The 12622-nt window shown below is 39.0% G+C and overlaps 1 protein-coding gene across 1 annotated transcript in view; it reads left to right on the top strand.

The window, feature by feature from the left end:
- The window catches only part of LOC126472131 (telomerase-binding protein EST1A), a 353124-nt gene that overhangs the window by 94476 nt on the left and 246026 nt on the right, over positions 1-12622 (top strand). The gene's annotated exons all lie outside the window — the stretch shown is intronic.

Here is a 12622-nt window from a genome sequence, read left to right as displayed (position 1 = left end):
GGTAGTCCCAGTTTTCAAGAAGGGTCGTCGATCAGGTGCGCAAAACTATAGGCCTATATCTCTGACATCGATCTGTTGTAGAATTTTAGTACATGTTTTTTGCTCGCGTATCATGTCATTTCTGGAAACCCAAAATCTACTTTTTAGGAATCAACATGGAGTCCGGAAACAGTGGCCGTGTGAGACCCAACTCGCTTTATTTGCTCATGAGACCCAGAAAATATTAGATACAGGCTCCCAGGTAGATGCCATTTTCCTTGACTTCCGGAAGGTGTTCGATACAGTTCCGCACTGTTGCCTGATAAACAAAGTAAAAGCCTATGGAATACCAGACCAGCTGTGTGGCTGGATTGAAGAGTTTTTAGCAAACAGAACACAGCATGTTGTTCTCAATGGAGAGACGTGAACAGATGTTAAAGTAACCTCTGGCGTGTCACAGGGGAGTGTTATGGGACCATTGCATGTATTGCGAATACATTGAGAGAAGGATCCTTTATTGTATGATTTTATGATAGCGGAACAAACACTGGTAGCAGTTACTTCTGTAAAATATCTGGGAGTATGCGTATGGAACGATTTGAAGTGGAATGATCATATAAAATTACTTGTTGGTAAGGCGTGTGCCAGGTTGAGATTCATTGGGAGAGTCCTTTGAAAATGTAGTCCATCAACAAAGTAGGTGGCTAACAAATCACTCGTTCGACCTATACTTGAGTATTGCTCATCAGTGTGGCATCCGTACCAGGTCGGGTTGACAAAGGAGATAGAGAAGATCCAAAGAAGAACGGCGCGTTTCATCACAGGGTTATTTGGTAAGCGTGATAGCGTTATGGAGATGTTTAGTACACTCAAGTGGCAGATTCTGCAAGAGAGGCGCTCTGCATTGCGGTGTAGCTTGCTGTCCAGGTTTCGAGAGGGTGCGTTTCTGGATGAGGTATCGAATATATTGCTTCCCCCTACTTATACCTCCCGAGGAGATCACGAATGTAAAATTAGAGAGATTCGAACGCGCACGGAGGCTTTCCGGCAGTCGTTCTTCCCGCGAACCATACGCGACTGGAACAGGAAAGAGAGGTAATGACAGTGGCACGTAAAGTGATCTCCGCCACACACCATTAGGTGGCTTGTGGAGTATAAATGTAGATGTAGATCACTTCCTACAAGGCTTCTCAAAATTGCTGCTGCAATGTGCCAACAAAAGCTGTCCATTTGGCAATACCTTCAGCCCTGCAGTGTCTACTAGAGAATAATATACACACTTGGTATTCCAGAGTTCATTCTGACTCAGAGTTCTCCTATAAAATTCCCTCGAACCTACCCCCAGTTGCTACCAAATCATGTCCGAGCAGTTAGTTCAAGCTTTACCCGCAATCAGAGTTTTAAGAAAATTTAATAGCATACTATAGCTATGGGTAGGTGTTACTTCGAATACTAGGTCACAGTTGTCTGTGGATTCTTCAAGTTCTTCTCTCGGAATTAAGTTAAATGCATCAGATGTGGCGATATGCTGACTGAGAACTTTACTACCTTCCAGATTCACAAGAGGTGTTTTTGTGTTCTTTCTTGCTGCCATAGACCTTCTTCCCATGCTACATTGTGATTCACTCACTGTGTTTGTTGGTTAGGCAGTTGTGCCATTTTGATTCTCATGTAGCTGTAATGCTGTAATTTGGATCAGTGTGGAAGCACAAGCTGCACATTAAACTACTGGTGGCGGTAACCTCATTTGTTGTAACTTCTGCAAAAGATATTTGATTTGGATATTCACAGGTGAGCTTTGAATGCTAGAAATAAAGTGCAATATCGGCAGATTTCTTCCAAACATCTGAAAAGTGGATATATAATTTCAAACAGTAACAAGACATTGTTTCTAGAAAAATAAATAAATTTATTGTGTAGAAACATTAACAGACATGAGTAAACTAAAAATAGAAACTACTAAATATGCAGAAAAAATAAGAAACAGGATCTTACTAGGTGGAGAAAAGATAAATAGTTTAGACAAGAAGAGAATAGAAGCTTTCAAAATGTGGTGCTACAGAAGAACACTGAAGATTAGATGAGTAGGTGACATAACTAATGAGGTGGTACTGAATAGAATTGACGATAAGAGAAATTTGTGGTAAAACCAGGTCAAAAGAAGGAATTGGTTGGTGGGACATATTCTGAGGCATCAAAGGATCACCAGTTTAGTACTGGAGGGAAGTGTGTGGGGTAAAAATCGTAGAGGGAGACTGAGAGATGAATACACTAAGCAGATTCAGAGGGATGTAAATTGCACACACTGGGCTCGCATTCGGGAGGACGATGGTTTGATCCCGTGTCCGGCCATCCTGATTTAGGTTTTCCGTAATTTCCCTAAATCACTCCAGGAAAATGCCAGGATGGTTCCTTTGAAAGGGCACGGCCGACTTCCTTCCCCATCCTTCCCTAATCCGATGAGACCAATGACCTCGCTGTTTGGTATCTTCCCCCAAACAATCCAAAATGTAAATTGCAGTAGTTACTTGGAGATGAAGAGGCTTGCACAGGATAGAGTAACATGACATGTGGCATCAAACCAGTCTTGAGACTAAAGACTACTACTTTGGTCGGAGATAGTACAGAATGACTAAGATGTTAGGCTAAGGGTGATGATAAGGAACGAGACTTCGGGCTGGACTACTGGTCTGTCATTTATTGCTTCTTCAAGTGTTTGCAATTAACATTCAGTTATCAGCCCAAGTGGCCACTCATGCCCTTTAACGTATGTTACTACAGACCGCGAACCATGGAAGTGTCAGATTGAGTAGTTTTATTTGAACCCTTAGGTTCAAGTACTCGTCACAGTGAAACTGGTGTGTAAGCATATATCTATATGTTTGATGCAGCTTACTCTATCCTATGCAAGCTTTTTCAGTTCCATGTAACTACTGCACCCTACTTCCTTCTGAATCTCTTTAGTGTATTCATCTCTTGGTCTCCCTCTACGATTTTTACCCTTCATGCTGCCATCCAATACTATATTGGTGATCCCTTGATGCCTCAAAACCCGTGTATAAAACCATAACCATTCAAAGGATTGACAAGGAAAAATATACTGTCACCCGGGAGAACGTGTATTTTTAGCCGGGAAATATCTGGGAATTTGTTTTCCTTGTCCACGTATACACCCTGTCATGTCATCTACCCATCTAATCTTCAGCCTTCTTCTGTAGCACCACATTTCGAAAGCTTCTATTCTCTTCTTGTCTAAACTATTTATCGTCCATGTTTCACTTCCATACAGGGCTACACTCCACACAGATACTATCAGTAATGACTTCCTGACACTTAAATCTACACTACACTCGATGTTAACAAATTTCTGTTCTTGAGAAACTCTTTCCTTGCCATTGCCAGGCTACATTTTATATCTTCTCTACTTCGAACATCATCAGTTATTATGCTCCCCAAATAGCAAAACTCATTTACTACTTTAAGTCTCTCTTTACTTAATCTAATTCCCTCAGCATCACCCTGACTTAATTTGACTACATTCCATTTTCCTCATTTTGCTTTTGTTGATGTTCGTCTTATACCCTCCTTCCAAGTCACTGCCTAGGTCCTTTGCTGTCTCTGACAGGATTACAATGTCATCGGCAAACCTCAAAGTTTTTATTTCTTCTCCATGGATTTTAATTCCTACTCCAGGTTTTTCTTTTGTTTCCTTTACTGCTTGCTCAATATACAGATTGAATAACATCAGGGATAGGCTACAACCCTGTCTCACTCCCTTCCCAACCACTGCTTCTCTTTCATGCCCCTCGACTCTTGTAACTGCCATCTGGTTTCTGTACAAATTGTAAATAGCCTTTCACTCCCTGTATTTCACCCCTGCCACCTTCAGAATTCAAATCAACATTGTCAAAAGCTTTCTATAAGTCTACAAATGCTAGAAACATAGGTTTGCCTTTCCTTAACGTATCTTCTAAGATCAGTTGTAGTGTCAGTATTGCCTCATGTGTGCCAACATTTCTATGGAATACAAACTGATCTTCCCCCGAGATCGGTTTCTACATTTTTCGATTTGTCTGTGATGAATTCGTGTTAGTATTTTGCAACCGTGACTTATTAAAGTGATAGTTTGGTAAGTTTTACACCTGTCAACATTTGCTTTCTTTGGGATTGGAATTATTGTATTCATCTTGAAGTCTGAAGATATTCCGCGTGTCTCATATATCTTCCTTGCCAGATGGAAGAATTTTGTCTCGGCTGGCTCTTGCAGTGCTATCAGTAGCTCTAACAGAATGTTGTCTACTCCCGTGGCCTTGTTCCTACTTAGGTCTTTCAGTGCTCTGTCAAACTCTTCATGCAATATCATGTTTCCCATTTCATCTTCATCTACGTCCTCCTCCATTTTCATAATATTGCCCTCAAGTACATCACCCTTGTATAAACCCTCTATATATTCCTTCCACATTTCTGCTTTGCCTTCTTTGCATAGAACTGATTTTCTGTCTGATCTCTCTATATTCATACAGGTGGTTGTCTTTTCTCCAAGTCTCTTTAATTTTCCCGTAGGCATTATACACCTCAACCCTAGTGATATATGCCCCTACATCCTTACATTTGTCCTCTAGCCATCCCCACTTAGTCATTTTGCACTTCCTGTGGATATCATTTTTGAGACATTTGCACTTCTTTTTGCCTGCTTCATTTACTGCATTTTTGTATTTTCTCGATGGCTGCTCAGATTATCTTCTAAACCATTTATATAGAAGCCATAAGGAGTTAAAGAGGGCAGTCTCTTCCCACTCAGCCTTGTCAACTTTGATTTGCCGGTAGCCTCTGCATGTCGGTGTGGTTCAGAAATATTTTGCTCCTTTCAAGCAGTCTAGGGTGTCATCAGTGCATGGGAATGGTTTGAAATACCTTTTTGTGATTTTATTGTCATTGGTAATTGCCGAAAAATGCTGTGTGCCATCCATCTCCTTCACAAGGACAGTAGTAGAGGTTGAAGGCCAATCTGAACGTTTAATGATGTCATCTTGCAGCTTCTTCTCCACTTCCACCTGGATTATCAGTAGTTCAGCCGACGACACCCTATACAAATATTGATGTATTGGTGGATGATCCCCAGTGTTAGTAGGGTGTTCTACCATGGGCCTCTTGGTATGTCAAGTCTCCACTCCACATTTAAAAGCATCTGAAAATCGCCAAAGGAAACTAACACTTGCCAATATTATTCCTTAGTGAAGCCAGGTAGATTGGACTGGTTCAGGTGTTCCCACTCTCATATCTTTAGGGATGAGTTGTGGCTGCTCATGACATTTAGTGAAGCAAAGTTCTTCTTGACCACAAACAGTGCTTATGATCGTCACTGGCATATAGATATCTTTTGGAGCCTCAGTAGCTTTTTGCCATTGATAATAGCTTCACAGTTCAGCTGAGTATCTAGAGTGATGGCTGGAACTTGTCTTGTTGATGACATTGGAATAACAATCTCTTCAGCAGCAAACAACTCCCCAGAGCAGTCTTTGTGACATGTCCTTGTTGGAATGGTTTTGTCAATCTGGTGCTCTTATTTTCCACGTTTTATTACTGCTTGTGATGCCTGCAAGAAGTCCCATCCAAGAACAGACTATGATTAAATTGTGTTAAAATGACAGACTCAAAGGGCTGTGTTCTGTCAATGATGGTTATTTTTACAGTGAGTGTTCTTAATGACTGAATGTATTCCCCATTCACAGCTTAAAGTGCAATCACTTTTGTATCACTGAACTGGCTGGTGACGATAAGCATTCAACACTATAGAGAAGCAAGCCATTAAATCGACAAGTGCTCGGACAAGTTGGCCTGTGATGATATCAGTGTGATTTCCTAACGACTGCCATCCATTCAGTGTCTTCTCTTCCTGTTTGGTGTATGAGAGCGGTGAGGTCGTGGCGGTCTTTCACATCTGTCACAGTCTGCAACTCGTGGTTTAGTGGCTAGTGTTGCTGCCTCTGGATCACGGTGTCCCGGGTTCGATTCCCGGCTGGGTTGGGGATTTTCTCCGCCCGGGAACTGGGTGTTTGTGTTATCATCATCATCATCATCATCATCATCATCATCATCATCGTCGTCATCCCCCCACCGGCTGGGTTTGGGATTTTCTCCACCTGGGGACTGGATGTTTGTGTCATCATCATCATCATCATCATCATCATCATCATCACAACTGTCACAAAGACTACACTTGGGAGTCGGCTATACTACTTTCGACTGAGTCTTTTTGCTACATTTCCTTGATGTACTGGCGCCACTTCGTGGATTCCTTTGTTGTTGTGTTATCCTTTAGCAGAAGAGCTGGATGGGAACCAACATGGGTTCTGAAAACAATAATTGTGTGCAACCTGGTTCGCTCTATTCGCCCACGAGACACAGAAAGCAATAGATACAGGCGCCTAGGTAGATACTGTTTCCGTTACTTCTGAAAATCATTCAGTACTGTTCCACACTGCTGCTTAATGAGCAAACCATGAGCATATTGAACATCAGATAAGCTGTTTGACTGGATTGAAGAATTTCTAGCAAACAAAACACAACATGTCATTCTGAATGGAGAGAAGTCTTCAGACATAACTTTGGGGATGCCCCCAAGGCAGTGTTACAGGCCCATTACTTTCCACAATATAAAATGACCTAGTAGATAATGTTGGAAGTTCCATGAGGGTTTCTGTGGATGAAGGTATTGTATACAAAGAAGTTTTGATGCTAGAAAATTGTAGTAAAATGTAGCAAGACCTGCAAGTGTCGATGCTTGGTGCAGGGAGTGGCAATTGAGTCTTAACATAAACAAATGCAAGGTATTGCAAATGCATTATATGATTACAAAATTACAGAACAATATCTAGGAACATGTGGATGCAGTAATTTGAAATTGAACAACCACATAAAATTAATGATGAGTGAGACAGATGCCAGAGTCAGATTCATTGGAAGAATGCTTCGGAACTTTAGTCCAGCAAGACAGGAAGTAGCTTACAAATCACTTGTTAGGCCAATACTTGAATATTGCTCATCAGTATTGGACCCTTACCAGATAGGGCTGATAGAGAAAATAGAGAAGATCCAAAGAAGAGTGGCACATTTTGTTACAGGTTCGTTTAGTAATTGTGAAAGCTTCATGAAGGTTCTCAGCCAACTCTAGTGCCAGATGCTGCAAGAGAGGCATTCTGCATCATGTTATGGTCTACTGATTAAGATCCGAGAGCATGCATTCTTAGAAATTCCCTCCTACATATATCTCGTGAAAAGTCCATGAACATAAAATTAAAGAGATTTGAGCCCACGCAAAGACTTACCCAGAAATTGTTCTTTCCGTGAACCACACGAGACTGGAACAGCAGAAAGGGGAAGTGTTACTGGTGCACAACATACCTTCTGCCACACACTATAAGATGGCTTGCGTAGTATAGATGCAGATGCCTTCTGTGAGTCCTTTCATCTAGTGAGCTTTTGTTGGCTTGTCATATTTGGATTCACAATGTGGTATGGGGTCAAAACATTTGATATGTGAGATTTTGTATTTTCCTCATGGCACTGTGCCCTGTACTTCATTTGTCCTTCCCCTAAGTGTACTTGCTGCTGGTGGTTACCAAACATTTTCTTAATTTCGGGCTGGAATTTTCCCAGCTACCGAGCATCTCTTCATAGTTCTTGAACCACTGGGCTGTATCGTCGAAATAAAAGTAGACCTTTGCCAAACACATCAAGTCTCTAGAAAACACTGGTGGATGCATGATGCACAGCTGACTTGTTGCTGTTTTGGAATCCATTAATTTCCTGAATATATGGACCTTGGGAACAGTTTACTGCTTACATTGTGGTTACTGTCCACATAGACAATGGCATTTTTGTTGTCTAATAATTGGAGCCATGGTGACGGAGATGTTCTGAGTACCCAGCATCTCCACCAAATAGTGTCACATCTTAACTGTAGTCAAATCAAAATCTGAACACAGGGGCATCAGTGAACTACATCACCTATCACTGAAAGCATGTCTATTACGAACATCAGTTTACAGCCAGAATGGAACTGAACTGGATGCAGAGTACTCTACTTACACACTCATTGAATGTTCCAGAATATGCAAAGAAATATATGTAAGAAATTTTGACAAACTTCCAGAAATGATCGGTAGCAAACAACATATCATTGCCAGTGACCTGAACTGCTATGCCACACTGCTTGTAGCACATCTCATGACACTATTGTAAAAATACATAACTAGATATTTTTAATGAAATTTAATATTCTGTTCATTTATTTTGAGGTAGTTACTTTCTCTCATACTTACTATTTATATTTGGAAGAAATTATGTGTATTAAGCTAATGTGACAGGAAACTGCTTTCTAATTACCTGAGAAGCAATTATCATACTTTTAGTTATGGTGAGAAAAAATAAGTACATGTATTACTTAAGTATTTGCTGTAAGATAATGAGGGCAGAATGGTTTTTCCATGCCTCACTTACAAAGTTACCTACATTGTGAATTCAAGTGAAGACAAATTAATGTTAAGCAAATTGAGAGACTTGTAAGGGCAGCTGTGTGTGAAGCATTTAGTGGATCAGAAAGCAGTATCTTACCTACATGAAATTATTGTGTTTGTGTGTTTGTTTGTTAGATGCTATGTGCTGTTACTTTCTTGAAACTTTCTGCATCCGTTCTCTTCAGTCTTATTGGAAGTGAAACAGTGATTCGGAAAATTTAGATTATCTTGAATGATAAGTGACACCAGACCTTTTTGTTGTCCTAATCATGTAATAGCTGCAATTATCTACAGAAACGAATCTATGTTCATATTTTTGAAGTATGTGAGTATTAATTCTCATAAATTCTGATGTTACAAAAATAATGAAGTAAGTAATTGATTTTTGCTTAGTTATGGACTTATTGAATGAGAAAAAAAGACTTGCTATCATTACATATTCATATAAAAGATTACATATGGCTAGTCATGTTCATTTGGCTGTGATTAATGGTATAAGCTCAACAATTAGTGAAATATTTGACTTAATTAAATATTTACCTTGATACAAGCATAAAAAAGTTTCATACATGTGTCAGCTTTTTTTCTTCATCTAACTTCTCCACATGCTGTAAGCTCATGGCTGCTTGGAATTTCCTTGTAGTATGGTAGTGTGTGTATATCAGGGTCACTGTTCCCAGTTATTTATAAAGCTGCTTTAAACTTGCATATTCTTTCTTTGGAGCATGTAGCATTCATTTGTGCTGCTTTCATTCTTTAATACTAGCATATAGAATGCACATATCTTGATATACACTTCTGATAAAAAAACTTAATGATTTGTAGGAAGAGTTAATACTATATTGGCATGGGCTTTCTTCTTCTTCTTCCTCCTCCTCCTCCTCCTCTTCTTCTTCTTCTTCTTCTTCTTCTTCTTCTTCTTCTTCAGATGACTGCTTTTATTTTAATTATGTCATACATGTGATACTGTGTTGTTTTCTGTTGGTTGCACATACTAGTACTTAAATAAAGCAGTTACTGTTGCAGATAAAAGATACTTACAACTTTTAGTAATATGTTTCAATATCTGTACACTTAATTTGTGTTGCAGGAGAAAGGGTGGTGGTGGTGGTGGTGGTGGTGGTGGTGGTAGTGGTGGTGGAGGCAGTGGTGGTTGTGGTGGTGGTGGTGGTGGTGGTGGTGGTGGTGGTAGTAGTGGAGATGCTGGTGGGGGAGGTCAGGCCAGGGATAACAGGTGAGGAATTTTATTTCATTAAACCATCTTCTGCTTATGATTTGTCAGAAACATCAAAATCTTTTGTACAGAGACTGTTTGTGAACAGTGAATTTGCAACACTTTTGGATAGTTCCTGTGACCAGTATTGTGTTTAATGTTTAGCAATATCAATGGCATAAATGAAAGGAAAAGATTTGAGTATAACTTCATTGAAGGACTCTCTCATATTAAATAAGTTTGAGAATAAAATACAGTCATTGGTTGCACATAAAGGAAATTCATATCGTTTTACTGGTTTCAACATATTAATCTGTCATCATCAGAAGCCTACAAAATTTCTTATATTATAAATCTTGGTACTTGGCAATACATGTATGTAAAGTACAAGAAGCATATTACAAAAACTTACTTAATATTGGTTTAGAAGATGTCAATATCTTCATCACAGAAGGACAGTGCCATGACGTGTCACAAAATAAACGTATTGAGAGTGATAATTATGAACATGGATTGATAAACATACAGTGAATGAGTCACATTTATGCATACAGTGAAGTTGTTGTGCTAGCAGCAAGGAACATCTATAAAAGCACATAAAGTATGACTTAGGTATATAAAGGAAGTTGGAAAAAAAAGGGGCATACTTCCACATAAGCTGTTGCTGAAATTAATATCTAAATGAAACGGGCTGATTTTCATCATTTTATAAGAAATGGTATAAAAATCAAATAATCTATTTCTCAGTTCAAATTTAATAATCAGCTTATGTAAAAAAATAGATTCTTTTTTTATTTTATACCATCTCTTATAAAATGAAGAAAATTAGAACAATTCATTTAGATATTAATGTTACCAAAAGCTGATATGAAACTATATGCCATGTTCTTTTCATGTGTGTAATATATGACTTCCTTTATGTAGTTAATTACAATTTATATATGCTTTTGTATATGTTCCTTGCTGTTAGCAAAACAACTGTACTATCTGTATAAATGTGATTCATTCACTGTAAGTAATCGATCTGCATTTACGGTTGTCATCCACAATACATCTTACACAGTACGTCTTATTTTCCTCTTTATGTTTGTGTTTGTTTGTGTGTCTATCGACCTGCCAGCGCTTTTGTTCGGTAAGTCACCTCATCTTTGTTTTTTTATATACAATACATACATTTTTCGATATCATGTGGCATTAGTCTTCTGTGCGGAAGACATTGATATCTGCTAAACCAATATTCAGTAAGTTTTTATAATACACCTCTTGTACTTTACATATGTCTGTGCCAATGTTCTAATGATTTGGGTTTTTGAAGGTGACAGATTAAACTGTTGAAACCATTACAGTGAAATTTCCTTAATGTGCAACTGACAACTGAATTTCATTGCCTATTTTTTATTTATTTATCTCTATTCATCCACCACAGTTGCTGAAAAAATAATGGCTATGAATAAAATCGTATATTAAATAAGTATCGACCAAAGTACTTTGCTTACTGTGCAATGGGAATTTCACCCTACCATGCACTTCACGGTGGTTTGTAGTGCGAAGACGTAGATATAATTTTATCTTTAAGAGTAGATTCTTAGGCTGCCACAGCATCTTTCATACTTTCATATTATGATATTTATGTGGTTGTGACAAGAAGATTATGACCATTCTTTGTGCTGATAACCTGTAGACCTTCCCTGTGAGTTTAACTAATTTACAACTCCTAAGTTTCGAATTGAGTATTTTTATGTAGAAGGTGTGATATTCAACTATTCATCCCAGAAGGTGACAAGAGCGCACCCTATCAAAGCATCGCTCTCTTTAGATTACTTTACTCAGCTGAGAAACCAAGGGCTTTATTATCAGTACTTGTTGAAAGTTTAGTTAAAGCCTATGCTTTTAAGCTGAACTTTATTTAATCTGATTTTGCTATTTATCTATGTGCATATAAATCTAGTATGACTGTGTTGTGCAGAATTAATTTAATATTGGTTATGTTGCAAGGCATGTGTTCATGTCTTGTAGTTAAGGCTGTCCAACCTGCTGATTTAATCTACTCTCCTACACATATATATTCTTCTCCAAGTTCTTGTTTCTACTCAAGCAATAATTGTTAGTGTCCTTAATTTTTTTTTTCTATGTGGGCAAGTGTTACCCAGGATACTTGACTGTGTTCAGTATATAATGTGCAAAGAGAGTATCGATTTGTAACTATCCGGAGTGGTTACATGTTGTGTGCATGATGGAAGGACAAAAATGGTAGGTAACGGGAAAATAGTGAAATATTCTATGGAGAAGGAAAGGAGAGGGGAAGAGGGACCAAAATTCATGGTATCACAGGACATGAAAAGTTTGCAGAAATAAGTGGACACTGTGGAAACATTGGAAGAATGGAACCTTTCCCAGGTTGCCACTGCACTTGCTGACGACAGTCATCCAGGATCGTTGAGAACCATGATCCATTACTTAACATAATGCAATGCTATTCATCAGCAGTCCATGCTTCCTGGTCACAGCACCACTCCAAACACAGCCCTTTGTGTTGTTCTGTTAACAGGAGCCTGTGCACGGGATGGTAATTCTATGGGTTGGCTGCTGCTTTCCCACCATTGGTGTGATGTGACACAGAATATGTAGGGACTCCATGGGAGTCCTTTACTTGTTCTTGGATGGCAGGCTTAGAATTAAAGTGGTTATGAATTGCTTGATACACAATACTGTGATCATAGGTGATTGACTGGGAACTTGACATTGAGTATGCCTGCCCTCACAGTCCCATGTGGCTTAACATTGGGCTGTTGTTACAACCTGAATGCTCAGAAAATGTGGATATTGCATGATTTGGCCAGTCGGCCAATTGGAGACCCAAAATTAGGTCCCTTTCAAACTGTTTGACCGGTGCTGATAATGTTGCCTCACA

The sequence above is a fragment of the Schistocerca serialis genome, chromosome 1 (genome assembly GCF_023864345.2).
Source record: "Schistocerca serialis cubense isolate TAMUIC-IGC-003099 chromosome 1, iqSchSeri2.2, whole genome shotgun sequence".
Classification (NCBI taxonomy): Eukaryota; Metazoa; Arthropoda; class Insecta; order Orthoptera; family Acrididae; genus Schistocerca; species Schistocerca serialis.
The sequence above is the reverse complement of the archived record's forward strand: the minus strand, read 5'-3'. Positions and strand labels throughout refer to the sequence as shown.